Raw genomic sequence first — 25,736 nt, 5'->3', positions numbered from 1 at the left:
GAGAGTGGTGATGGCAGAGACCTCTAGCTGTCCACTGCAAATCAGGTTTGGAGCCTGAGCCATGACCCCACTATGTTCTCCAGACTTCCCTGAGGTGGGATGGAGCCACAAGACTCATTCCTACTGCGGGACATGACTCGCATGATGCCCAGCTCTTTAAGGCAGGAAGTGGGCATGACTCCTCTACACTCTGTCCCTTCTATCAGCTGGATGGAAATGACAATGAGACTGAGGTCTAGAGGATGACAGAACCCCAGGATGGAGGGACCCCGGGTTTTCAGTCACCACATAGAAGTGTTGAACCCTTACCAGAAATCACTGCCTTGCACCAACATATGAATAGAAATAATCTCCTAGTGTGTTTCAGCCATTCCATAGTTTTTCTCTATATTATCACCGCTAAGCCTATTCTTATGAAATACAGTGGTTCATTCCCTTTCTTGGGACAAGGAAAGACCAAGGCGGTTCTGACATGTGTTTTATTTATAAAACTAAATAGAAGGAGGGCACATGATGTGATGAGCACCGGGTGTTATCGGCAACTGATGAATTGTTGATCACTATACCAAATACTAATGAAGTACTATATGCTGGCTAACTGAACATAAGGCTAATAAAAATAAAACATAATAAAAAAAATAAAAAATAAAAAGGTACTTATTGCTTCTTGAAGAAAACTAAATATAATATATATTTTTTTAAGTAATCAGAGTTGGTATTGAAATGACAAAGGTGACAACTTACAAGTAAAGAGAATAGAACAGAAAACATATATTCTATCTTCTGTTAGGTATATGGCTGTTCCTAAAGTATGGGTCTACAATTGTTTTTATTTGTGAAAACAGGAATGGGTCACTTGTAAATACACCAAGTAAAGGTGGGTATACATCAAGAATACATCAAGAACAAGAAGGACAGATCAGCATTGGTGATCATACCTAATAATCAAGTAGAAAGGGGACTGAACAAATAAATAAAGCCAATGACCACACACCATAACCAAGCAGAAATCAGGTTCAACACTGTGTTACAAGAAGATAAATTAACCAAATGTCCTCAAGAGGAAAGATAAGAGTGAGAACTTTACCTCTCATAGGAGATAAAAACTCCACTAAATCCTATTAAATTATAATAAAATATTAATAAAGAGTATAAGTGTTTTTGTAATACCAACAAATCAGAGCTATGCATTACAAAGATGGAACAATGGATTTTGTAACATTGGCCAACCAAGACTTAAATAATGTATCATTTTGTGGAGAGACACAAGCCCATTGAACCTATGGTGAAGGGTGGACTTAAAAAGTTTCATTGATGTAACAAGTTAAATTTAACCAGAAGAAAAAAAAAAAGAAGCCTAGTCTGATGAACAGTGGCTCGGGTTTGAATCCCTTTGGGAGAAGCAACTAAGTCCTGAGTCTTAGGAGATAAGCCAGATCCTGTAAACCTTTTTCTTTTTCTTTGTATCTGGAATGATTCCTGCAGCCCTGGGAAGGTGTGAAAGTATATTATTGAAATGCTAGGAAAGTTCCCAAATAGAACCATAACCTAGAAAGGTAGAAAGATAAAAATAGAAATAATGAAGAAATTAATGAAACTCTTGTGTCATTTTTTAAAGAACAGGATTAAATATCAGTACAATGTTTATTATGTGATAATTATATTTTTTTATGGTTCATTGTGGAGCTTACGGGATTTGAAATGTTCAAAAACTCATTCATTGAATTTTCATCTGTTGTTGAAATATTTCAAAAGAATTAAACTATTTGCAATCATTGTTAATGTTTTTAAGGAAAAATCTGTCTTCATTTATTATAGTGTATATATGTATTAAATTGTATATACTTAATAAATTAACCATTAAGGAAGGTACCCTTCATCAGTGGAAATGTTTCAGTCTTAAAAGAATCTAATCAGCACTAAGCCTTCCTAGGAATATTTGGCCCAGTAGACAAATTCCTTTGACAAATTACATTAGGAAATTTATTAATATCTAATAGTAAATTATATTTTTTTAATACAATGCTTTTTTTTAATACAATGAAAATTTCTAGGAGGCCTTTGTTACCAGATACCATTGCTCTGGTGATTCTGACTGCGACTATTAATTCTGTAATTGTTTTAAGCAAACATGCATGTAGTTGAGATCTCGGAGCACACTTCCTTCAAGGATGAGTCTTCCAGAAAGCTTGAGAGTGTATGTTGAGTTGACTCTTGGCATTCTTTTTCCACCAGTCTCCAGCAGAACCATCTTCTCTTCTCTCCTCTGATGCTGGATCTGGTCCCTGGGTGACACCGGACTGAGATCCTTTCACTTTGCATCTTCTAAGGCATTAGCTAAACTTGCAGGCTGCTTCTTACCTCCAACCCGCATGGCAGAGGAATAACAATTTGTGGGTGTGGAAGAGAATATGAGTTAACAAGACAGAGGAGATACTTACTCCTTGTTGTTAGTAGTTGACATTTTGTATTTTTCTTTTAACCAGTTTTCATGGCTTGTCCAAATGGATTCTCTGGCCACTCGTCTTTGACCTCTCTTGATGAAAATTTCCTTTTTTTTTTTTTTTAATGTTATCAAAGAGATTTCATATCCTAGAGTCTTCATGGTAATATTCTCTCTGACTAGTCCCAGCCTGTTTGCTGAGCTTTTATAGCACACCCAAATCACAGCTGGGTCTTCATCACCCTCCAAGCTGATAATCTCTGCCAATTATCATTTTTCCTTGTAAGTGGTGGACTATAAGCCATTGTTCACTTGCCTCCCAGACATACACAAAAACAACAAAGACAATAGAAATAATAATGAAAACTTCATCTTCAGCGAAATAAGGAGACTTGTGTAATATAACTACATAATATCTGAAAATGGCAAGCACTTCACAGAGTGGAGGAAACCATGACTGCCAAAGGAAACACCAAACATAAGCAAGCCCTGTGGTCCTTAAAGATCTCTAGAAAGACTGAAGAGTTAGGTGTGGACAGTGATGTGGACTAGAAACAGGTTAGAAATCTGTCAACCAATAGTGAGAACCATACTTGCCCCCTTATAGTTGGATGTTGATTACTTCTCCAATTCCAAGAGAGATGGAGGACTTATTTATTAGTGAAATTAAACCAAAGAAGAGATACTGAAAACTAAAGAGAGATCATATTAAATGGTGAAAACCTCCAACATTCCTTCTCACACCTAGCTATTAGAATGCTGAAATCTGCCTTAGTCTGTCAGGCAAGAGGATAGATCTTTGTCTGGAGAAACTAGAAGACTCCAGAATTAAGACCTATAGATTTAACATTTAGGACAATTGCCAATTAAAATGGATTTAATACCCAATATTATACAGTGAAGCCTATTGACTAAAAAAAACCATGCCAATGCAGAGGGAACTCAATGTCCAGTTTTTTAGTGTTTCACAGTTAGACAGGAGTAGCAAGGATGCTAAGACAATTCACTGAGGGAAAAGGAAGGTCTTTTCAGAACAAATACTCCTACAACAACTGGGTATCTATACGGAATAAAAAGCTCGACCACCACCTTCTTCTATTCACAAAAGTAATGTGACATAGATTGTGGACCTAAATTTAAAATAAAATCGTAAAGTTTCTAGGAGAATTCCTTTATAACCTTCGAGTAATTACAGATTTCTTAAAGAGAACACAAAAAGCACAATTCGTAAACTTTTAAAATTTTTAGATGTATATCTTTTTAACATATATTACTATTTATTTTTCAAACAGAATCTAGGCTATACTTAACTCCTTGGGATGGCTCAGGGTCCTCATTGGAGACCTTAGACATAGTACTGTCCTCCAATATGTCATTGCTTTTGGAACCACTTGGCATCATAAGACTACTAGCTAAAAGTAACCTGAGACCGAAGTGTTGGCTTTTGACTGTTTGTTTTGTTTTACTTTCTATATTTGGTTTTTAAAAGCCCTCCCTATCATGAGGATGCCAGCTGTCACTTCTTATAATTTCTGTGTTGGTTTCAGAATTCTACCCTGGAAGACAGGAGCTATAGAGATTATAAACTTTTCGTATCTTTTTGTTTTGTTTTTAACATCTTATAATAAGCATATATTTTTATAATGAAAAGCCTGTAATAGAAAAAACAAATATTAATACAGTTTCTATCCTGTTCTTTCTGTTGTGGCATTTATATTATTTTGTAATTACATACTAGTTTACATGTTTTAAAATATTTATGTTTTCCTACCTCCCTAGATTACAACTTTTATGAGAGCATAGACTACTATTCTCTTCATTATTGGATTTCTACTTAGTATCTAGCACTAGCATAAGTGCTTAGTACATAGAAGCTACTAAAAAAAACACTTGCTGCATTAAAGGAGGAAAAATACCTGCTTAATTAATGTTCCAAGTATCAGGCAGACCTAGAGATCAAATATACTCCTTATACTTTCCATAGAGGAATAAATAGCAGGCTCTTCATAAAAAGCTTTGTTATTTGTAATTTGCATGTGTTTTAAAACATGGAATTTGCAACATCTATTTTGAGTTTTCTGGGTTCTGTTTGTCTGCTTCTTGGTAGCAACTCTGATTCCTGGCTATGTAACGACTGAGGATATTTGCCAGATACATAGTTCCAAATAGGTCAAGTGTACCAGCACTGCCTCGCATTGTTTAGTAATTATTTCAGGCTGCATAATCAACACATTAAATGCTGAGCACCAGCTGTAAGCTTAATAGCATGGTAGGTGTCATGTGGGATAAGAAATGAAAGTCAGGTTCTTTGCTTTTAGGAAGCCTATAATAGTGGTTGAGAAGACTATAGGATATTAGATAAGTTTGAGATAAAGTTAAGCTTCTAAAGGGTCACTTTTAATATTCTCTTCACACAATATCTAATCACAGTACAATGTATTCACCACACTCATTCAGTCGGTGTACATTTAATGATAGGTCCTATTAAGTGCTAGGTACAGTTTGAAAGAAGCCCCTGCACTCCTGAGGCTTTATATTCTAGAAGGAGGAAGCGGACAATACAGAAATTAATGTTATAAGGAAAATATCAGAGCAGTGAGTCCTACCTAGGGAAGTGGAGGCATAAGGCAGCCTCCTGTTTGATTGGCTAAGGAAGGCTTCTCTACCAAACTGGCATTGAAAATAAGTGGGAGCACTTATGAAAATAAGTGAATAGGGGAGTGTGGGGGAAGGCACAGTCTAGGCAGAGGAACCAGCTAGTGCAAAGGTCCTGAGGCAGGAGCAAACTTGGTAAGAGATATCAGCCAGTCCAATCATCCAGGGCACTGGAAACCAGAATGGACATCTTGGTGCTAGTTTCTGAGTGTAATGGAAAGCCATCCAAGAGCTTTAAGCAGGGAGACACAAGGTATGATTTTTGACTGCAAAATATTGCTCTGATTAGTGTGTGCAGAATAGAAAGGAGCAAAACCAGAGGCAGAGAAATGCCTCCCAAACTTCCCAGGGAGAGATGTAGGGAACTTACATTATACGTCAGTAGTGGTGGAGAGGTGGAGGCATGGATGGATTCAAGATGTGTTCTGAAGGTAGAATAGTACTTGCTGATGACTTTGAGGTAGGGAGTGAGGAAATGGAAAGAATCGAGGACAACACCTGGATTATTAGCTCGAGGTACCAGTGGTGCTATTTTGTAAGGGTGGAGTCACAGTAGCCAAGAAAAGATGTTTCAAGGAGAAGATAGTGGCCAGGAGATCAAATGTTTCTGGTTTGGAGAGGGAAGATAATAGACAAGTAATCTTAGGGTTCAACAACATGGAGTCATTGTTGACCACAATAAGAATAGGTTTAGTGGCATGGCAAGAATGGAAACCTAGTGTGGTGGAAAGAGGAGATAATGTAAGGAGAGGCATGGAAGCAGCGACTATAATCTCTCAAGAAGTTTCCCATGCAGGGTAACGGGGATGAGGCAGGAGTTGGAAGAAATGTGGGATGGAGCTTTTTTACTATTTATGAGAGAGATGCAAGAGTGTGCTTGTGTGCTGATGGACATGAATTAGTAGAGAGAGAAAGACCCATAATGCGGAGGAGAGAAGAGGTAATTGCAGGAGCTGGTTGCAGGAGAAGGTGAGAAGCAAAAGGCAAAAGCAGAGCTATCACATTTGTAGGAGCAGGGGCCCTTTATCCACACTAACATGAGGAAAACCAGAATCCCCCTTGCAGGCAGTTCAGAATTTGAGGTATGGGAAGGAAAGGGAGTTCTTTGTTTAGTGTCTGTCTGCTTCTCTTGTCTTGGTGAAATATAAGACAAGGTCAAAGGGGGAAGAGCACAGGTGCCTGAAATTTGAGCAGAGAGGAAAAAACGAGAAACTGTTTTTGAAGAATGAAAAATGGTAGATTGTCTACTTTAGTGCCTATTTGAGATTTGTAATCATACAGTATGTGTTATTTATTTCTTATTTTTATATCTCTTAGAGATTTTATTTGAGAGAAAAAGAGAAAGAGAATGAGCATTGGGAAGAATTAGAGAGAGAGAGAGAGAGAGAGAGAGAGAGAGAGAGAAGCAGACTCCTTGCTGAGCATGAAGCTTGATGTGAGGCTCAATCCAGGACCTGGACAGCATTACCTGAGCTGAAGGCAAATGCTTAACAGACTGAGCCACTCAGATGCCCCCACAGTATATGTTTTTTAAAAATCTAGTAACAGGGGATTCTGAGTGGCTCAGTCAGTGAAGGGTCTGTGTTCAGCTCAGGTCATGATCCCAGAGTTCTGGGATCAAGCCCCTAGTCCAGCTCTCTGTTCGGCAGGGAGCCTGCTTCTCCTTCTCCCTCTGCTGCTCTATCTGCTTGTTCTCTCTTTCTCTCTCTCTGCCAAATAAATAAAAAACATCTTTAAAAAAAAGTCCAGAAACATCCAGCTGTGGGCTTTCCAAGCCCAGAATAAGTGATAACACAGTTTAGTCAGCTTGGGACTCAGCCTGGTTAGTGCAGAAGGAAGGAGGTCTGACTGATTGAAGAGTGTTTACAAGGGAATGATTATAATAATAGACCACGAACTCTTCATTAGTTAAGGAGAGAAAAAAGATGTCACTAGGTTGACTGATTGTAGCATCTGTGGATTGGTCATCTTGATGGTTAAATAATTTTTGGAGTAAGAGTATTTAGGGGAAGTGAACTGTAAATATAAGAGTTGGTAATTTAGAAAACAGGGTACTTGAAATGGAGATATCCAAGAAGACCACAAGGTTAAGGACATAATTATGGGGTTGGATAAATGAGGTGATGAAGGAATAGATTATTGGAAGTGAGGAAGCTGAGGCACTGGTTGGCCAGAGTGATGGATGGACTACGCGGGTGGATAAGGCTGTTACAAAATATGATGACAGGCGTGGTAGCAGAACAGGAGACAGTCTGTTGCAGAGTCTTCACGAGTCATTCTGTCCTCTTAACCTGGGTTGGTGGTTAAGAAGAACAAGGAGGAGCAGTGGGGTGCTAAAAGGACCTGGGGATTTTGAAGGTGGGAGGAAAGTGGTCTTGAAGTAACGTTGGGAAGAAAGGATTCTGCATAAAAGAGGGGAAAGTAGCCTAAGCTTATGAGAGCCAGGATTCAAGAAAGCCCCAGCTAGAGGTGTAGCTGCTGGTGCTGTCAACCATCAGAGGCAACATTCACACAGGGAAAAGGGTGAACGGTACCTTTCTGAGTGGTACAACTCTGCCAGAGCGCAAAGGGAAGATTTAGGGGAGGTGCAGATACAGGGGGCATTTTCCATGGTTAGAGCCTGAGTGCCCGAGGACCCAGGGGACGGGGTGAGGGGGTCAGATCTATGAGCAGATCGAGATGCCAGGGATAGGGGCCCTGCAGTTTACAGATGCACTGGGAGGCTTGTGCTTCCTTTGCTTTGTAAATAGCTCATCCGCAGATTGACCTAGTTCCTAAACAGTTTGTGCTGTTTAATGCAATTTCCCTGGGCCTCTTTTTTTGATAGGATTTTAAATCATGGGCCTGGAGACCCCTTATCTCCAGAACTGTATTTTCCAGCCAGCAACAGCCTGGAATAATTTGTGTCCAGGTGTTTTGGGGAAGACAATCTCCCCAGAACAGGCAAGGTCAGGCAAACGTGTGTGATTTCTGGCCATGCCGCTCTTGAGCTTGCCCCAAGAAGCATATAGGAGAAGATTGTGTTACTTGGATGCATGCCCAGCTGCCTGTGGGGGCACAGTTGTCCCCAACGTTGTTTTCTCAGGGATTTCTCTTGTCACCATTCCCTGGGTATTTCCATGCGAGGTCACCCTGAGCCTGCATCCATAAGAAGAGCTTACCCAGTCTGTGACCAGACATATAGAGCACTTTTCCTTTCTTTCCGGACATGGTGACTGGTTTAGTCTCTTAGAGTTTTTTTGAATCACCAAAGAGTCCCAGTAAATGACATTTGCTTGCTTCGGAAACCTTCGCAAATGAGTTAGGGGTTGTTGAATTGCTAAGATGTGAAGCCCAGAATCCAAAGTTCTTCATAATCTGGATCTCATGATAGCGTATTCCTTCCCCCTTGAAGTACTCACTAATCACAGTTGTGATCCACAGTTGTTTGTAGGATTCTATAAATAATACAAGTCTCTGAGCACTTGAATGTATGCTCCATGAGGGTGGAGACCGTGTCTTCCCCCTCCCGGTCACCATTATTCCCAGCATCTGGGATATTTGTAGATAACATTGTGGATTACAGCAATCGATGAATGAATGCCTATACCCTCTCTTCCTACACCATTGCCTGTCTAGTTGCTTCTCTCACTCTCCCGGGGTTCGTGCTCTCAGCTTTCTTCCTAGCAGCCATCCAGATCTGCCTCACTCAAGGGTGCCCTCGGCCTGACCACTCACTCTCCAGAGCCTTCTGAAATCACACCAAGCTAACAAGGTCCCCTTGCACATTCTGTCCACTCAAAGAAGACCCACCAGTGGTGGCACTGAGGCACTAGGTGGCAAAAGACGTCCTATCCTGGGTTCAAATCCTCATTCTAGCATTTAACTAGCTGTGAACTTGGGCAGGTGATTCAGCCACTCTGAGTTTTGTTGCTTGAAAAATGGTGATAATAGTATTACCTACTTCATACAGCTATTGGGATGACTAAACAAGACAGAGTGTATAGTTCTTAGATGCCATCCCAGGGGTAGGGTAAACTCCAATGATGGACTGTTGTGATTATTATAACCATGATATTTGACAGTGAACAGCATTTCTGGACAAGACTGAGGTTTCTGGGAAAGGTGCTAATAGCCCCAGACAGGGTTTTGCTGATCACAGACCTTCAGAAGCCTCTCAGCTCCTGTCTGAGGACTCAAGGAGGGGAGCTCTTGTCTCCCTGCCTCTTTGGGAACATGTGCTGATGAAAAGTGTAGAGAACCTCTCTCAGGGTATCAGGTGGGCTCCAAAAGGCAAAAAAAAAAAAAAGTCAGATGACTGAATTGTTCATAATTTTTCCTTGGCACAAAGTTTAAAGGGACCATTCTTTCTTTTCCTTTGCCGACCTACAATTTAATATTTATACCAAAAAGTGAGAAGAAAGCACATTCTCAATCAGGCTTCTTTGGTGAAGCACAGAGAAAGAGGTTCCCAGCTCCTGTTTTTCACAGAATCCAAGTGAAGTGAGATCAGCCACGGCAGAAACCTAAATCCCAGGCAGTGTCTTCCTTTCCACTCCTGCCCTTAAACTGACGCCTTGTCGGTGCAACTTACCTTCATTTTGCTTTTCTTAACCAAACATTCAATCAACTCCCATCGAGCTCCTATTAGGAAGTGTTGGGGTATCAGACTTGGCATGTAGATGACAAGATGAGTCAAAGGAAGGCTGCTCCTGATCTATGTGTGAAGTGCAGTCTGTGATCCGTGAGTCTCAGGGCAAAAGGGTAAATGGGTCTTGAACCAAGAGGGGAGGCGAAGGGGGAGAGGGAGGGAGGAGACATGTAGTGAGCACCTACTGTGTGTCAGGCACTGTTTGTTGAAACCAAATTTGATCCTCATGAACACCATACAAGGTAGGCGATGCTATCTTGATTTTACAGAAAGACAATGAGAAAGTGGCACTTAGTGCCAGCACTTTGACAACAATGAAGATGTCATAACAAGTCTTCATGGTGTATTTTCCCAATACTCTTCCTGTCTTGACTTTCACTTATTTTCCCAGTGTGGTAATACTAACAAAGCAGCATGTGCATCTGTCTTTGATGATATGCCAGGTACTGTTCTAAGTCTTATACAGACACTTTCATTTAATCTAGCTAAAGTAGGTTCTTTAATTCCCATTCTATGGGTAGGTAGAATGAAAGCACAAAAACATCTGGTCGTTTTCCCAAAGTCGTGCAGCAATTAAGGGAAGGGAGCAGGGTTGAAATTAAGTCTTACAGTCCAAGCTCTTAACCACTTTGTTGCTTTTTTTCCCCCCTAGGATTTAAAAATCTTCTGGTTTTTAAAACTTGTTTTTATGTCTCTCTGTAGGTCTCAAATCTTTTCTGTTTAAAGAAAGACACAGGGTAACAATACATACATATATACACATATAATGGCATTGCAATTTTTTTTCTTAGTCCAACATAATCAGAGCATGAAGGAAAAGAACAGAAAGAAACTGGGAAAAGGTTTCTCATTTTGCTTTCCATCCACTTCCATCTTTACCGAAAAGATGAGTACATTCACAAACACGCACATGAATAACACTCACAGAAATTCTAGACCAAACTGGGAGCAACCAAGCATGGAGCTTAGATACGATATACTCTGGGGCACCGGCAGCATGAATTAACATAGCGTTTCTGCGGTCCTTTGTTTTTATTTCTTTAATTCACTTATTTCACCTCTTAAGGGCTTGTGCATAAATGTGTACGGTGTATGGATGTGTGTGTGTGTGTGTGTGTGTGTGTGTGTGTGTGTGTGTATTTCGGTGTGAGTTTTGTTGACAGGACTCCACATTCTATCAGTTGGGGAAAGTCCTTATCCCGTTCTTATTTTGAAACATACTCTCACTTCAAACACATACCCCTTGCACACGCCCATACCCACCCACACCCCCCATACCCCTCCCACACACACCCCTCCCACACCCACCCTCCTCTTCACACACAGAAGTTTGAACAAAGGAGGCAATTATGGCAGACACACTGCTTCTCCACCCAATAATCCTTTTCACCCCTTGTTTAGTGAGTGAGCCCAGACTTAATATTTTGGGTGGTGATAAGCTCAGTTGCAAGGCTGCAACTCACAGCTGGGGACGGCCAGTGAGACCAAGTTGGAGAGAATTCTAGGAAATCTCCAAAGAAATGTCTATACAGTTCTTTCTTTTTTTCCTCCTTTCTGCCAGCAATGTGAATATGGCAAATAAGCTTCGGTGGCCATTGTGGCTGTGAACGAATTTTGAGGGTGAATGCCCTGAGCAAAGGTTAAAGGAAAACAAAAATAAAAGGAGCTGTCACCCCAGTCCTAGACTGGCTAACTAGGCTGAGACGGCTCTAGACTGTCATATTTTTATATGACAGTAAAATAAAGTGTTATCCACGTGAAAACATTCTTCTCTCTGGTCTCTGGTGGTTAGAAGCCAAACACAACTCCTAGGTGTTAGGGGAGTCAATAGTTTGTTAAAATGAATGAAAGCAAATCAAACAAAATGAAGCAAAGGATTTCCTAAAAAGAATTCAAATCTTGTGCCTTCATCTTCTGGATCAAATAATGAACCCCAAAGCTTATAAGTAAAAAAAAAAAAAAAAAAAAAGAATAAGAATAAGAATATTTTATTCTACACACATACCCAAAGATAATTAGAACTTCAGTGCCCTGCCAGTAGGAAGAAGAAAATCTCCCAGGGGCTTCCCAGTCTGAAGTGTCCATTTGGCTTAGCTCAATATTTCCCTCCCCGCCAAGTCTTTCTTCCTCTCGGGTTTATTAACAGAAGCTGTCAGTTTTATACGGCATCTTCAGAAACTCTACCTGCTTTCATCTGGCTGGAGGCCTCCTGGGCTCTCAGCATTTTGGTAAATCACAGAGAATCCACTCTCCTGAGTGCAGGAGCCTCAGTCCCCCTCATGAAAAGCAAGTGCTTTTCAACATAACTGGCGTTCACTGAGAGGGTGCCATGTGGAGCCTGAAAACACAACAGTGGCTCAGTGGATGTGTGAGTTGTGAAGACCTCATTGTTGAGATTGTCCTGGGAGAGCATGTTTTCCTGTCTCAGGATTCCTCCTGGTGCATCATTAATTCTTCGCAGTGTGCAGCTGGGAATAGGGAAAGTGAAGGAAGCAACAGGAGTGAAGGAATAGAGGTACCTCCAGGGCTATGGTGTGTTGACAAGTTTCACAACCAGCTGGGGGAGCGGGGAAGGCTGATCCGTAGTGTTGGCAGACTTGTGTGGAATCAGTATGCTCACCGGGGCTGACGTCAGCTACAGTGGTTAAGGAGCTGGCTTGCAAATTCCCTGAGAATTCAACAACTGGCTCTCAGGAGCCGTTGGAGCTGACTCCAGCAGTCCAGTGCAAGGCTGTCCTCTCTCTCAACCTTCTCAGCAGCTCTAGGAGGAGGTTTTCACAGGGTCGTGTTAAAAGGTACCAGAATGTGTCTCAGAGGCCTGACATTAATTGGCTCACAGTTGCTAACCCAGTTGGCAGTGTGGCCGAGATTTGTACCTAAGTCTGTCTGATTGCACACTTTGGGTTCTTAACCCTACATTGAAAGGCTGTGGATAAAATGAAAAGAAATTAAAAAGAAGAAAAGCAAAAAAGAAAGGAAATACTAACAGGCTGTCTCAAGCCAAGGCCAAGCAAGTTTCTGTGGCTTCTCAGTGTCCTGGAGAGAGTGGGTCAAACCCAGCCCTATGACCAGTTTTTTGATTGTCAAGTGGTTTCTACATTTTTAAAGATTTTAAGAAAATAAATACACAAAACAAAAAGAATGTGTGATAGAGACCAAACATGGCCCACCAAGTCTGAAATATTTCTTATCTGGTTCTTTATCCCTGTGCTAGACCCATCATGACTCTGGGCCTCACCAAGCCCAAAGTCTGCTCTAGAAAAGAAGGAAAGAGAAGGGTTTGGTAAAAACCTCCTGCAGCCTCCAGACCTTGATATGGATTATCTAATTTAATTCTTAAAATGACTCTAAGGCATGGTTTGCACTTGTTGTCCCCCTTTCTGCCAGAAGGAAAACTGAGGCTCGGAGATGAGTTTGAGTGTGTAAATTCATAGCTAGGAAGTGGCAGAACTAAGACTAGGACTTAGGTATCCTGGGCTCTAGACTTCACGTCACAGCTTAAAGGCTTTTCCTCCAGGCTCAACCTCTAGATTCTGGGGTTCTGAGCCACCAACCAGGAGCTCCTGGCTAGCAAGGAAAGAGGATGTATATCTTACAAACCAATATGGGATCAGATAATCCCTAAAGTAATCTTAGGAACCAAGGGGACAGTAGGGACAGAGGGGAGAAAGTGACTCATTCTGTTAGTGATTCATGCTCAAAGCCTCAAGGAGGAGGTGACAATGCGTGGGAGATGAAGAGACAGTATGGGCAATCTCAGAGAAGTATGACAGAGAGGGCATTCTGGGAACTGGTAAGCAGTCCTCTATGCTTACAGTGACGGGCTCGCTGTGGACAGATGGCAGGCATTTCCCTGGACAGATAGGTTGGAGCTGGATTAGGGAGGGCCAAGTTCGGAACCCGATATCCTGGTACCTCTCAGGTGCTAGGGGCAAAGACCCATTAGGGGCAGATAGGAAGGAAAATGGAAAAGAGTATGAACTCCTTGGAATTAAATGAGATTATGCATGTGAAATGTACATTAGACATCTGGTGACGCTCAGAATGTCTAATGTAATGAGTAAGATCTGCCACTAACTGAACCATGTTCTAACTGTACATTACCTTAGTTATTTTGCATAAAAGATTCAATGAATTAACCAGGATCTGCCATATAATTCATATTAATCCTCAGTTAATTAACATGAACCCCAGAGGGCAGTCTGCTCTCCTTCTCTGCCTCTGTCTCTCATTCTCTTTCTTGTCTCTCTCCTTGCCACGTGAGCACACAGCAAGAAGGCAGCCATTTGCAAACCAGGAAGAGAGCTCTCACCAGAACTGGACCATGCAGGCACCAACAGTTTGGACTTCCAGTGATCAACCCTATGAGAAAATACATTTTTGTTGTTGTTGTTGTTCGTTTGAGCCACATGGTCAAAGTTATTTGTTAGGGCAGCCCAAGCAGACTAAGATAACCTTCTAGAATAGAAAAGAAAAGAAGGATGGCAGTCACTCTGAATATTCAAACCAGAGAGACTTCAACCAAGAAATTGATCAAACAAGTGTTAGAAAAGCTGAAAAGCCAGCAGGGGAGAGTGAGGCAACGCAAAGATAGCGGAAGCCGCCGCTAGCCCAGGGTTGCAAGGACAAAGGGAAGAAGCCAGTTATGAGAGCCTAGCGGCTCAGTCAACCACTGAAGGCACTATTCTGCTCTTGAGGGTCCCTCCCCATGACCACATCTAATCCAAGTCATCTCCCAAAGGCCTCATTCCCAAAAACCATCACACTGGGGGTTAGGGATTCAAAGCATGAATTTCGGGGGATACAACATTTAGTCCTTAACATAAGTGTTATAATTTTTCATATTTAATACCACTTCACAGATTAGGCAACAGAGACTAGGAGAGGTCAAATATCTTTCTCAAAATCCTAGCTAGTAAAGTACAAAAGTGTGATTCAAATCCAGGTCTAGCTGACTTTAATTGGGTACTATTAACTATTATAGCAGATTGCTTCACAGCGTGTCTGCATAAAGACCCAGTAAACAGATATGTATTTAATGCGCTAACACAATTCAACCAAATTCCTGTGATCTGTCCTAGCTTGTGGGAAATGGCCTATGCTAATTAAATCATAACACAATTAATGGGATACTTTAAAATAAAGAACGAACATCTGTATATCCTTTTACAGTTCACAAAGAGCTCGCCTACCCATTACCTCATTTCCTCATTTGATCTTTATAGTATGGTTGTCAGGATGGAAGGACAGATCCAGACAGAAGCTGAAGGTCAGAGAGAGCAGATGATATGCTGCAAGTCACCCAGCTAGGAGGTGAGAGAGGGAGGGAATACTCAAACCCACACCCATTGGCTCTTCATCCTGAGACAGGTCCCTTAGGGCATCAACCAACCAAAATGGCGAAGGGCCATTGTGTGGGAGCTGTTCCTACTATTATTTTGGACTTTCTGAGTGTCATCAGATTCATTTGCTGGTTTTCCCGACGAGTGAGCTGAGGACTTGCCAATGTACTGTGCTGTCGCTTTGAAGTTGCCTACTTCAAGGGAAGCTCTGTTAGCTAGAGAAGGGGATATGTATGGTTGGTACGAAGAGTTTGTGAGAGAACAACCTTCGAAGCACTTGCCTGGTGGCAGCTGGCTCCACTGATATTTCAATGATCCCAGTTGTGTAAAAATAGCTCTAAAACACTTGAAAGCATTTCGTTCTCTTAAAATAGGTTTAAAAACATTCCTCCCTTTTGTTTGCACTCCTAGTTTGTTTAGCAAGGCCTCCCTCTTTCTTCTTAGAATCAAGGTCTTTGGCAGGAAGTGAATTTGAAAACTGAGGGACTGTAGAGTTTAAACGTCTCACTGAGACATAGATTACTTGATTAACTGTTACATTTATTATTTGTACAACCAAAAAAGAGAGAGAGAGAGAGAGATTTCTCTCTGTGCCTTCTACTCTGTTGGGCATGTAGGGACAGAGATGAGTTAATAAAAAAGGGAGTCCCAACTTTAAGGAGTATATCATCTAGCATAGAGGTTTAGACATGTACATCAATCCCTGTATATCAAAATTAATAATGATAATGTAATGAAAGACATAAAAGTGATGATAGTGGTGATTCAAGGTTTGCCCTTGGCAATGGTCATTGATCTTGACTTAATACTAAAAGAGTGGGGTTTTTAAATATTAAAAGCTGTCCTAAATGAATTAAGACTCTGGTGAGGCAGCTCTAGTCCAGGCTATATCTAGGCTTTGGCTGTATCCATCTGGCTTGTGGTAAGTTTCCTAAATGAAGTATCTGGAGGTCTCCTCCCTTGAGAACAACCAACACAAAGCTTCCCTGGTCTGAAGGAGAGTTCTGGGCCTCCTCCTGCTGGATGTCCTGTTTTGCTGTTTAACTCAGAGATTCATTCTCTTGAGGACACAGCAGGTGGTTTGAGAGGGGGTGAGAGCCCAGCCTTCTTGGTCCATGTTGCAGACTATTTGTGACTCCTCTCCCCCCACATTCCTATGTTGAAGTGTGGCCACATTTGGAGATGGGGCCTCTAAGGAAGTAATTAAGGTGAGATGAGGTCATAAGGGTGGGGCTCTGAGCTCATAAGGTTAGTGTCCTCGTAAGAAGAGACCCAGAGAGCTCTGTCTCTTTCTCTCCCTGCACAGAGAGGAAGAGCCATGTGAGGACCTAGTGAGAAAGTGGCCATCTGCAAGCCAGGAAGAGAGATCTTAGCAGATACAAATGCGCCAGCACCCTGATCTTAGACAGTTCTACCCTTCAGAACTATGAGAAAATAAATCTTCAATGTTTAAGCCATCTCCTCCATGGTGTTTTATTGTGGCAGCATGAGTGGACAGTCAGGGAGGAAAGATCTCCCTTGGTGTATGAGGCATGCCTTGTGAGAATGAAGGCTTAGGCCTGAGTGCGCTACATGGGCTCAGTAATTTGACCTGGTTGTGTCAAGGTGGGGATGGGGCAGGTTAGAAGGATGAGGCAGTGACAGGGAGCGTGAACCAGGCTGGATGAACATTTTAGGGTCAGCTTGGGGGAGATATGAATGTTAATGTTCTTTGTGGAGGAAGGTAGTGTCACAACTAAGGAGCAGAGGAAACCCTGAGAGGCATCCGGGCTGTTGTGGGATGGGAATCTGACTGGAAGAACACCATATTGGCTTCTCTATACTGGGAACTGCCTCTGCCTTACTCCTTCCAGCAGGAGCCCTCTCCCTCTCCAAGCAATCTCTGGATCCTTTCTTCCTTCTTCTTTTTTTATTTTAATTTTTAAACTACTTTATTTATTTATTTTGAGAGAAAGAATGTGTGTGTGAGAGAGAGAGAGCATGAGCAGAGGAGAACAACAGAGGGAGAGCGAGAAGGAGTCTCCCTGCTGAGCAGGGAGCCTTATGGGGGATGTGATCCCAGGACCCTGGGATCATGACCTGAGCCAAAGGTAGATGCTTAACAGACTGAACCACCCAGGCACCCCCTTTCTCAACTAAATGATGCTCCTCTCACTTACATTCTTATTAGTCTTCTCAAAATCCAAATACATATAAATGCAAACATATGTATCTATAATCCTTCTTACCAAATGACTCTTAGTCTTCAGATTGGTCCTGGAGAATGGTGCTGACTTACAAACCTCTGTGGGAAAGTTAAATTATCAAGAAATGGTCTCTTACAAGGATATATATGTGTATAAATATATCCCCTTGTCTTAAAGGGCTGTGGCAGATAGACCCTAAGGTAGCTTGTGATCTGGTATTCACATTTTTGTCTAATTCCCTCCCCTTGAATGTTGGTGGGACTGTGACTTGCTTCTAACCAACAGAATGCACCAAAGGTGACAAACATATAAGATTATGTGTAGATGATTACATAAGAGTGCCGTGACCATTTTTTTAGAGCCAATCTCTCTCCATCTCTCTGTCTCTTTCTCTCAGTTGCTGACTTTGAAGGAGCAGGCTGCCATGAAACCTATAACGACAGGACGTAAATTCTGCCAACAACCCGAGGAAGCCTGGAAGCAGATCCTTCCTGTAATGGGAGCTCCCCACAACCCTGCCCCACATGTTTCTCCTTTACTCTCACATGACTACCACACTTCACTTCATTTCTGACACCCAATGTGTGGAACAATTCTCTGCAACAGCAGTAGGGTGTCCTATAGTTTAACTTGATTCTGACACTGTTTGTGTGGAGGTAACACCTACATGATCCTACAGGTTAAGGGCTCAGTCCGTCAAGACTCCTTTCCCCTACCCCACTCCCCCAACTTCAGATGTCAACCTGTCAATCAAAAGTCCCAGGCTCTCACCTATACTTCTGACCTACTGGTTATAAATAAGGGTTCCCACAACCTGGGTTTGACAATTAGCTAGAATGACTTGCAGAACTCTGGGAAACACTTATGTGTACCAGTTTATTATATAATAAAGGATATGATAAAGGATGCAGATAAAGAGCCAGATGATGAGATGCACAGGACAAGGTAAAGAAGAAGTGACGTGGAGTTTCCATGTCCTTGCCAGGCACGCCACTCTCCCAGACCTCCATATGTTCAGCAATCCAGAAGCTCTCTGAATCCTGTCCTTTGGGGTTTCATGGAGGCTTTATTACATAGGCATAATTGATTAAATCATCAGCCGTTGATGATTGATTTCACATCCAGTCCTTCTCCCCACTCTGAAGTTTTGAGGGATGGGCCTGAAAGCCCTAGTCTTCTACTCATGGTTGGTTCCCTGACAACCAGTCCCATCCCTAGGGAACTTTCCAAAGTCACCTCATTAACATAAACTCAGGTGTGGTTGAAAGGGGCTTGTTATGAATAGCAAAAGATATTTTATCACTTACTACTTAGAAAATTAGAAAGGTTTTAGGGGCTTTTTCAGAAACAGGGACAAAGGTCAAATACATATTTTTTTTTAAAGATCTTATTTATTTATTTGACAGACAGAGATCACAAGTAGGCAGAGAGGCAGGCAGAGAGAGAGAGGAAGAAGCAGGCTCCCTGCTGAGCAGAGAGCCCGATGCGGGGCTCGATCCCAGGACTCTGGGATCATGACCTGAGCCAAAGGCAGAGGCTTTAACCCACTGAGCCACCCGGGCGCCCCTCAAATACATATTTCTTATTACAAACTAGAATATCACATTTCCCCAGTCACACTTCTGATGAAAACCCAGCCCTGGACAACACCTTTATTGAAGCCTCGTGATACCCTAATTAGGCAGAAGACCCTGCTAAGCTGTCCCTCTATTCCTGACCCACAGAAACTGTGAGATAATAAATATGTATTGTTTTAGGCTGCTAAGTCTGTGGTAATTCATCACACAGCAATAGAAAACCAACACAGATTTTGGTACGGAGAAGTGGAATGCTGCCTTACAAATATCGACAAATGTGGGAGTAGCCTTGGAACCAGGTAGTAGATAGAAGCCGGAAGGATTTAGAGCAGCATGATAAAGGAAACCATCTGTTGCTTTGAATTGACTCAAAAGGAAGTGAAGAACACACTATCAGAAATTGAAGGAAGTGAGATCCTTGCTTTGTGGTAGGCAGAAACCTTAGCAAAATTGTCTCCTGCCGTTCTGTGGAAAGCACAGCTTATAACTGATGAACTAGGTTATTTAGCTAAGGAGTTTCCAAGCAAAGTGTCGAAGATGCTGCCTGGTTTCTTGTCACTGCTTATAGTAAAATGTGAGAGGAGGGATAAATTGAGGAAAGAACTGTTAAACAAAATGGAGCCAGAACTTGACAATTTTGAAAATTTCCAGCCTCTCCAGATGGTAAAAGATGCTGAAAGTCAGAAATGGCTGCCAAAAGTGTGGCAAAGAGAAAAAGCTGAGTGTGCAACTGTATGATCTTTTGCTAAAATTGAAGGTCAGATTATTCAGTCATATTAATTTCAAGGTATTAAGGGTATGCCTCACACATCTTGAACCATAGAGCTTCTAGAAAGCATGAGAGGGTGTTGTGCTTCATCTGTCTCTGTGGGAGCTAAAGATAGTGGAAGGATTATCTTAAAAAGATCTTTGGGCATGGTTTTTGTCTAATAGAGTGAACTCCACTGAAATCCACAGGCGATCCACAAAGTTCTTAAGAAAATGGTTTCAGTAGAAACACCACCAGCATGAAGGGAAAGGGGCAGAGAGGGAACAAAATGAAAGAGGGCTGTCAAATCCATTCAATTCTACTGGCCAGAAGCAGGCTGACTATTCAACTTCAGACATGTGCTTCCTTCTATGAAAAAGGAAGGAAGACACAGAAGATGGAATCAAGAGCTCAGAGGTCAGAACCAAGAGCTACAGAGAATGATTCCCACATCTTGAAATAGTACAAGGATCTAGCACTTGACCAGCCAGATTTCAAAACTGCAGTGAACCTTTTTAATCCTTCATTTTAGCCTTGAACTGGAATATCTATACTATTTTCTTATGCCTGCCCCACCACTGTATGTTGGGTATTTTAAAATAGATAATTTGTCTCTTTAGGTTCACCGTCTCACAGATGGAGAGGATTGTGTCACAGGAGCTGTACTTAACAGACTCTACCTGAGAGGCTCATCCTCAGCTGGGTCTGATTTGGATACTGGAATTGTGGAGCTGATGCTATCTATAATGGGTGAGGCTCTTGATAATCTTGGGGTGGGGTGAATGCATGTTCATGTACGTATGTGTGTATGAATGTATGGTCAGGGAGGAGGAGGATCATTGGAGGGCAGACTTCAGACTGTGTTTGACAGACTGTTGTGTGACCCCCTTCTGGAATTCATACCTTTGTGTATGAATTGCCTCCCTGGTGATGGGAGGGCCCTGTGACTTGCTTCTGGCCCACAAAATGAGTGTAAAAATGGTGATGGGATAAATATGATTACATGTCTATAATTAAATAAGAATATTTCACTCATCTTGTCAGAGCCTCTTTCTCATGCTATTGCTGGCTTTGAAGAAGCAAGCTGCCATAAATCCTAGAGTCACAAGGAAATCAATTTTGCTACAACCCAAGGGAGCTTGGGAGCTTAGAAGAAAATCCTTCTCTATTTGAGCCTCTGATGAGAACCCAGCCCTGACCATTATCTGAATTGCAGACTTAGGAGACCCTAAGTATGGAATCTAACTAAACTGTGCTTGGACTGGACTCCTGGTCCACAGTAACCGCAGTAATAAACACGTGCTGTTTTAAGCCACTATGTTTTTGATGATTTGTTCTGCAGCATAGAAAGCTAACACAGTAGCTGCTGGAAAGAAGAAGAAACAAAAACACAGAGGCGACAAAGAGAAATAATGGATAGCTTTATACTTCTACACTGGCAATATTTTTTACCTGCTGTCAAGAGCTACTTGGTACCTCTCTCTCTCATCCCTTCAGTTTTTATAAAGGCATTATCGACATCCTTCCATCTGTTCATTCATTCGATAAAACATTTTTTACATATCCCTCACTCTAGCGGTTTCTACAACAATTAGATTAATACTCCTGTCAGGTGCTTCCACATATATGCAAATGATTACATGATAAGGCATATCAACTAAGTGTCCTGAGAGCAATATTTAGAATGTGTGTGTATATAGCATCAGTCCCTTCTGGTCACTTGCTCATGGAGCTTACTTATGGTCTGAGGACATAAACAATAAAATAAAATAAAATAAGTTAAATTAAAACAAAATAAAAATAAAATAAAACAAAACAAAATTAAATAATTATATGTATATCACATATATGTGATCACATATATACCACAAATGATATATCACATACATATCACATATATGATAAAAGTATAAAGGTACAGGGTTATCTAAGAGCATTTAGTGCAGGACCTAAGCTAATGAAAGGAGTTGGGGAAGGTTTCCTGGAGGAATGAAGACCTAAACTGAGTCTTGATGCATAGGTCAAGGTTAGCTGCCAGCAGGTTTGGGGAGCATGTGCTATAACAGGGAATGGCATGTCAAAGGGCATGAGGCAAGAAAGAACTTGGTGCTTTCTAAAGAACTGAGCAGAGGCCAGTGTGGCAGGAGGATGGTGAGAACAGGGTGGAATGGGGAAAGAGGGGGGAGGAGAATGGAGGGGAGGAGGATAGGCAGTGGCTTGCTTATACAAGGCTTGGTGAAATCATTTGTAAATTTATTTTTATTTTGCAGATTTTTAAGTGTGTGGTTAAAGGGTGACTTTCTTTCTTTATTAGAGACAGAAATGTTAAAATGGGGAAATGCCCCAGAATGGATGCAAGGATCTTAGATTTCTGGCAGGGTGTGAGGGAGAGAACAGAGAGAGGGGTAAACTGAGGTCACTGCTGTGGGAAATAGGACAGAAGACCGACTCCTTAGGTAGGTGGCAAATAAGCTCCAGTCAGGTGGGGAGAAGTGGTAATTATGAAACCCAGGTTCCTGGGAGAGCTGGAGAGGCAAGGAGAAGGTTCAGAACCACAGTCAGCTTCCAGAGAGACATGGGTAGCTTCTCAGGCATTAGCAGTGCAGGGAAGTTGTCTGAGGCATTCAGTAGGTGCATTTTTATGAAAAATAGAGTAGACTATATGACCATGTCATGTACCTGGGGGTTTGCACACCCATGTGTCATCCAGCAGAGACCCTCCAAGCCAGAAGGCTAGAGTCCTGAGAGCCCTGCTTCCCCCCAACCCAGCAGGAGAACCTTGGGCCAGTCTCTTGAACAGTCTGGCTCCAGTTGCTTCACTGGGTGTGAGAGCTCAAAGTTTCCAACAGGAGAGGTCCCTCCTATCTTCATGGGCTATTGTTGCCAGTGGCCATCGGCCTGGGAAAAGTATGAGGGTGAAGGATACTTCAGGAAGGAAGATGGAGGCTGCATTCACGAGAAAGAAGTCTAGCCTGGGCTGGTGTAGGGAAAGCAGGGAGAAGGCACCTCTCTGGGACTGGAATCTGAGACTATATACTGGGTTCCAATGGCATCTTTAAAGATACGTGAAGTCACATGCCCCAGAGATCCACAATCCCCTATTGTTTTTTTCCTTTCATCTGCCAATCTGCTCAAGTCCTCAGATGGCGTTATTGTTATTATTGTGAATTCTTTCTTCACAGTGTAACAGTTCCAATTAGCTTCATTTCCTGTTTTCTCCCCTCAGGGACCAGTACAGGACATCTGATGGCATCTGCATGACCAGAGAGGGTGGGATTCAGGAACAAAGTCCTGAGCTAATAGCTGGGGGAGAAGGTGATCTTCTCAGGATAAGGGTGAGGCTCGGGGAGGAAGGAAGAGAGCCCAGCAGACAAAGCCTACTCTGGCTGCTGCTTCCACATCGGCACTCAGTAACCCAGCTGTGAATAATGCCATCGGCCTGGAGAGACCACCCCCGCGTTGAGTCTGGAGTAGTTCCCTGACCTCGTATCAACCTTGTTATTTATCTGATTCTTCATTTCCTGAATGGTGTGGCTGGAAGAACTTCTTCGAGACTTGATGTGCCAACCTATCTAATGATAACTCATAAGGCCAGGGACTGCCGGATGCTCTTGATAACTTGCACCTTTCAAATAAAATCAGGCCTGGGGAGGAAGGAGCCTAACTAACCTTGGAAACCTCAGTTCCAAACACTTTGGGATATTTCATGGCAAAGTGGATTGTTGCATTTTTTTAAGATTCAATTTTTGTTGTTGTTGTTGTTTTTTAAATTTCAGGGTAGGGTCTTCCAAAGTTCCAGGCCAAAGAGCAAGATGTGGTGTTCAAATGTGCCTCTCATTAGCTGTATGTTCATGGCCAAGTTATGTAACACATCTAATCTCAGTGTCCTCCCCAGTAAAGTAGAGCTAATAATACCTACCACATGGGAGTGAGATGGAGAATAGATAAGATAATGCATGTTTGGGTGCCAAATGGCTGCATATCACCAGCAATTTAGATCCAAAAGAGCCAAAATCAGGATCATGAGGATCTGTGTGGCAGGCAGGGAGAGGGAACATATGACAACATAACTGAACCTCAATTATGAAGAAGCATAGTTTAGTGGGGCTAGAACACATGTTTTATTAAAGTCAGACCTCGGACCAACTCCCAGTTCTATCATTTACTACGTGGGCAGTACTTTTTTCTCTGAGCCTTAGTTTGAGCATCATCTGTAAAACTGGAATAAAAATAGTATTTGCTTTATAGAGTTTCCTTAAGAATTATTAAATGAGATGGCACATTACGGTAGAGACTTGCTAGATACACAACAAAACTCTTTTCTCCCCTTCCTGGGTCACTAATAAACTACATTTCCAAACCTCCTTGCAGCTAAGTGAAGCTGTGTGACTTCAGTTCTGGTCAATGGAGTGTGTTTGGGTGAAGACATATATGCTACATAGTCTAATTCTTACCCCTAGAACATCCCTGTGGTCCTAAATACCCTCTATATCCTCATCTGTTAGGTGGATGCAGAGGATCCTGTGGGAGTAAGAGGGAACTCCAGGGCTCAGGGAAGGCAGAGCCACTGTATGGAGGGAGCCCGGGTCCCTAAATAACTGGGTAGAGCATAGCATTCCTCCCTCTGCTCCTGCTAACCTGTGTATTGGATTGTGGCTGGAATTACTGAGATTTTTAGAGTTGTTTATTAAAATATTTAATCTATGAGAATGACTTACTCATTCTCATAAATTACAGAATCATTCTTCAATAAATGTTGGCCCTTCTCCTTCTCCTCCTCCTCCTCCTTCTTCTTCTTCTTCATTATTATTTTCTCCCTGACTGTAATGGATGAGTGGGCAGTTCCAAGCCCCCCATACTTAAAATAATGCTTAACACCACAAGTGAACTTTTATTCTCTCCTCTAGCTGGATGATTGACTTCTAAATCTCTGGATTCCCCCCAAAAGAAATTAAATTATTCATTTATCTAATCAGTCAGTATTCACCAAGTGCCTACTATTTATATAGCTTGATTAGGTGCTGGGAAGTGCAGAGATGACAAAACCATCTCTATGGAAACTTCAATTTCGTAAAGAGACACGGACGCACAAGTGACCACATCATTCTGCAGAATAAAATGTGTGCTCTAACTCTCACCGCATCATCCTAAGTTGTGACCTATGATACTTTTTTTTTTTTTTAAGATTTATTTATTTATTTGGGAGAGAGAGGGAGGGAGAGAGCATGTGTATGCCCACGAATGGGGGAAGGGGCAGAGGGAGAGAGTCTCAAGCAGACTCCCCATGGAGCATGGAGCCCCACTTGGGGCTTGATCCCAGGACCCTGAGATCATGACCTGAGCCAAAGTCAAGAGTCGGATGCTCAACCTACTGAGCCACCCAGGAGCCCTTGGCAATAGTCTCAGCCCATGGTAGATCTATGGAAAAGTTTTGCCACTTCCCTGACAACCTTCTCTTTGGCTTATACATGCTCACAGAAAGGAAGATAAGGGGGTTAAGCCGTAGCTGTTGTTGCCTTGAAAACCAAATGTGTCTTTGTATGGTGCTGCTCTTTGGAACCTTGAAGACTTCCCAGCTTCTCTCTCTTTCTCTGCCTTCCCAGGATTGAGAACCTTCCTGCCATGGGACCCCTGCTCCTTCTGCACTGTGCTCACACGTCCTGTTTCCCAGGACGTCTTTTCCAGAGACATTATGACAGTCTAGTGCTGGTTCTGTTCAACTTTGCCACCTCCCCTTCCTGGAACTCAGGTCACTGAATAGATAGCATTTCCTTCTGTCCATTAGAAACACTGGTGTCTCAGGGCTCTTTGGCTTATACATGCTCACAGAAAGGAAGATAAGGGGGTTAAGCCGTAGCTGTTGTTGCCTTGAAAACCAAATGTGTCTTTGTATGGTGCTGCTCTTTGGAACCTTGAAGACTTCCCAGCTTCTCTCTCTTTCTCTGCCTTCCCAGGATTGAGAACCTTCCTGCCATGGGACCCCTGCTCCTTCTGCACTGTGCTCACACGTCCTGTTTCCCAGGACGTCTTTTCCAGAGACATTATGACAGTCTAGTGCTGGTTCTGTTCAACTTTGCCACCTCCCCTTCCTGGAACTCAGGTCACTGAATAGATAGCATTTCCTTCTGTCCATTAGAAACACTGGTGTCTCAGGG

Source organism: Enhydra lutris, unplaced genomic scaffold (genome assembly GCF_002288905.1).
Source record: "Enhydra lutris kenyoni isolate GAN:26980312 unplaced genomic scaffold, ASM228890v2 scaffoldscaffold37, whole genome shotgun sequence".
Classification (NCBI taxonomy): Eukaryota; Metazoa; Chordata; class Mammalia; order Carnivora; family Mustelidae; genus Enhydra; species Enhydra lutris.
The sequence above is the reverse complement of the archived record's forward strand: the minus strand, read 5'-3'. Positions refer to the sequence as shown.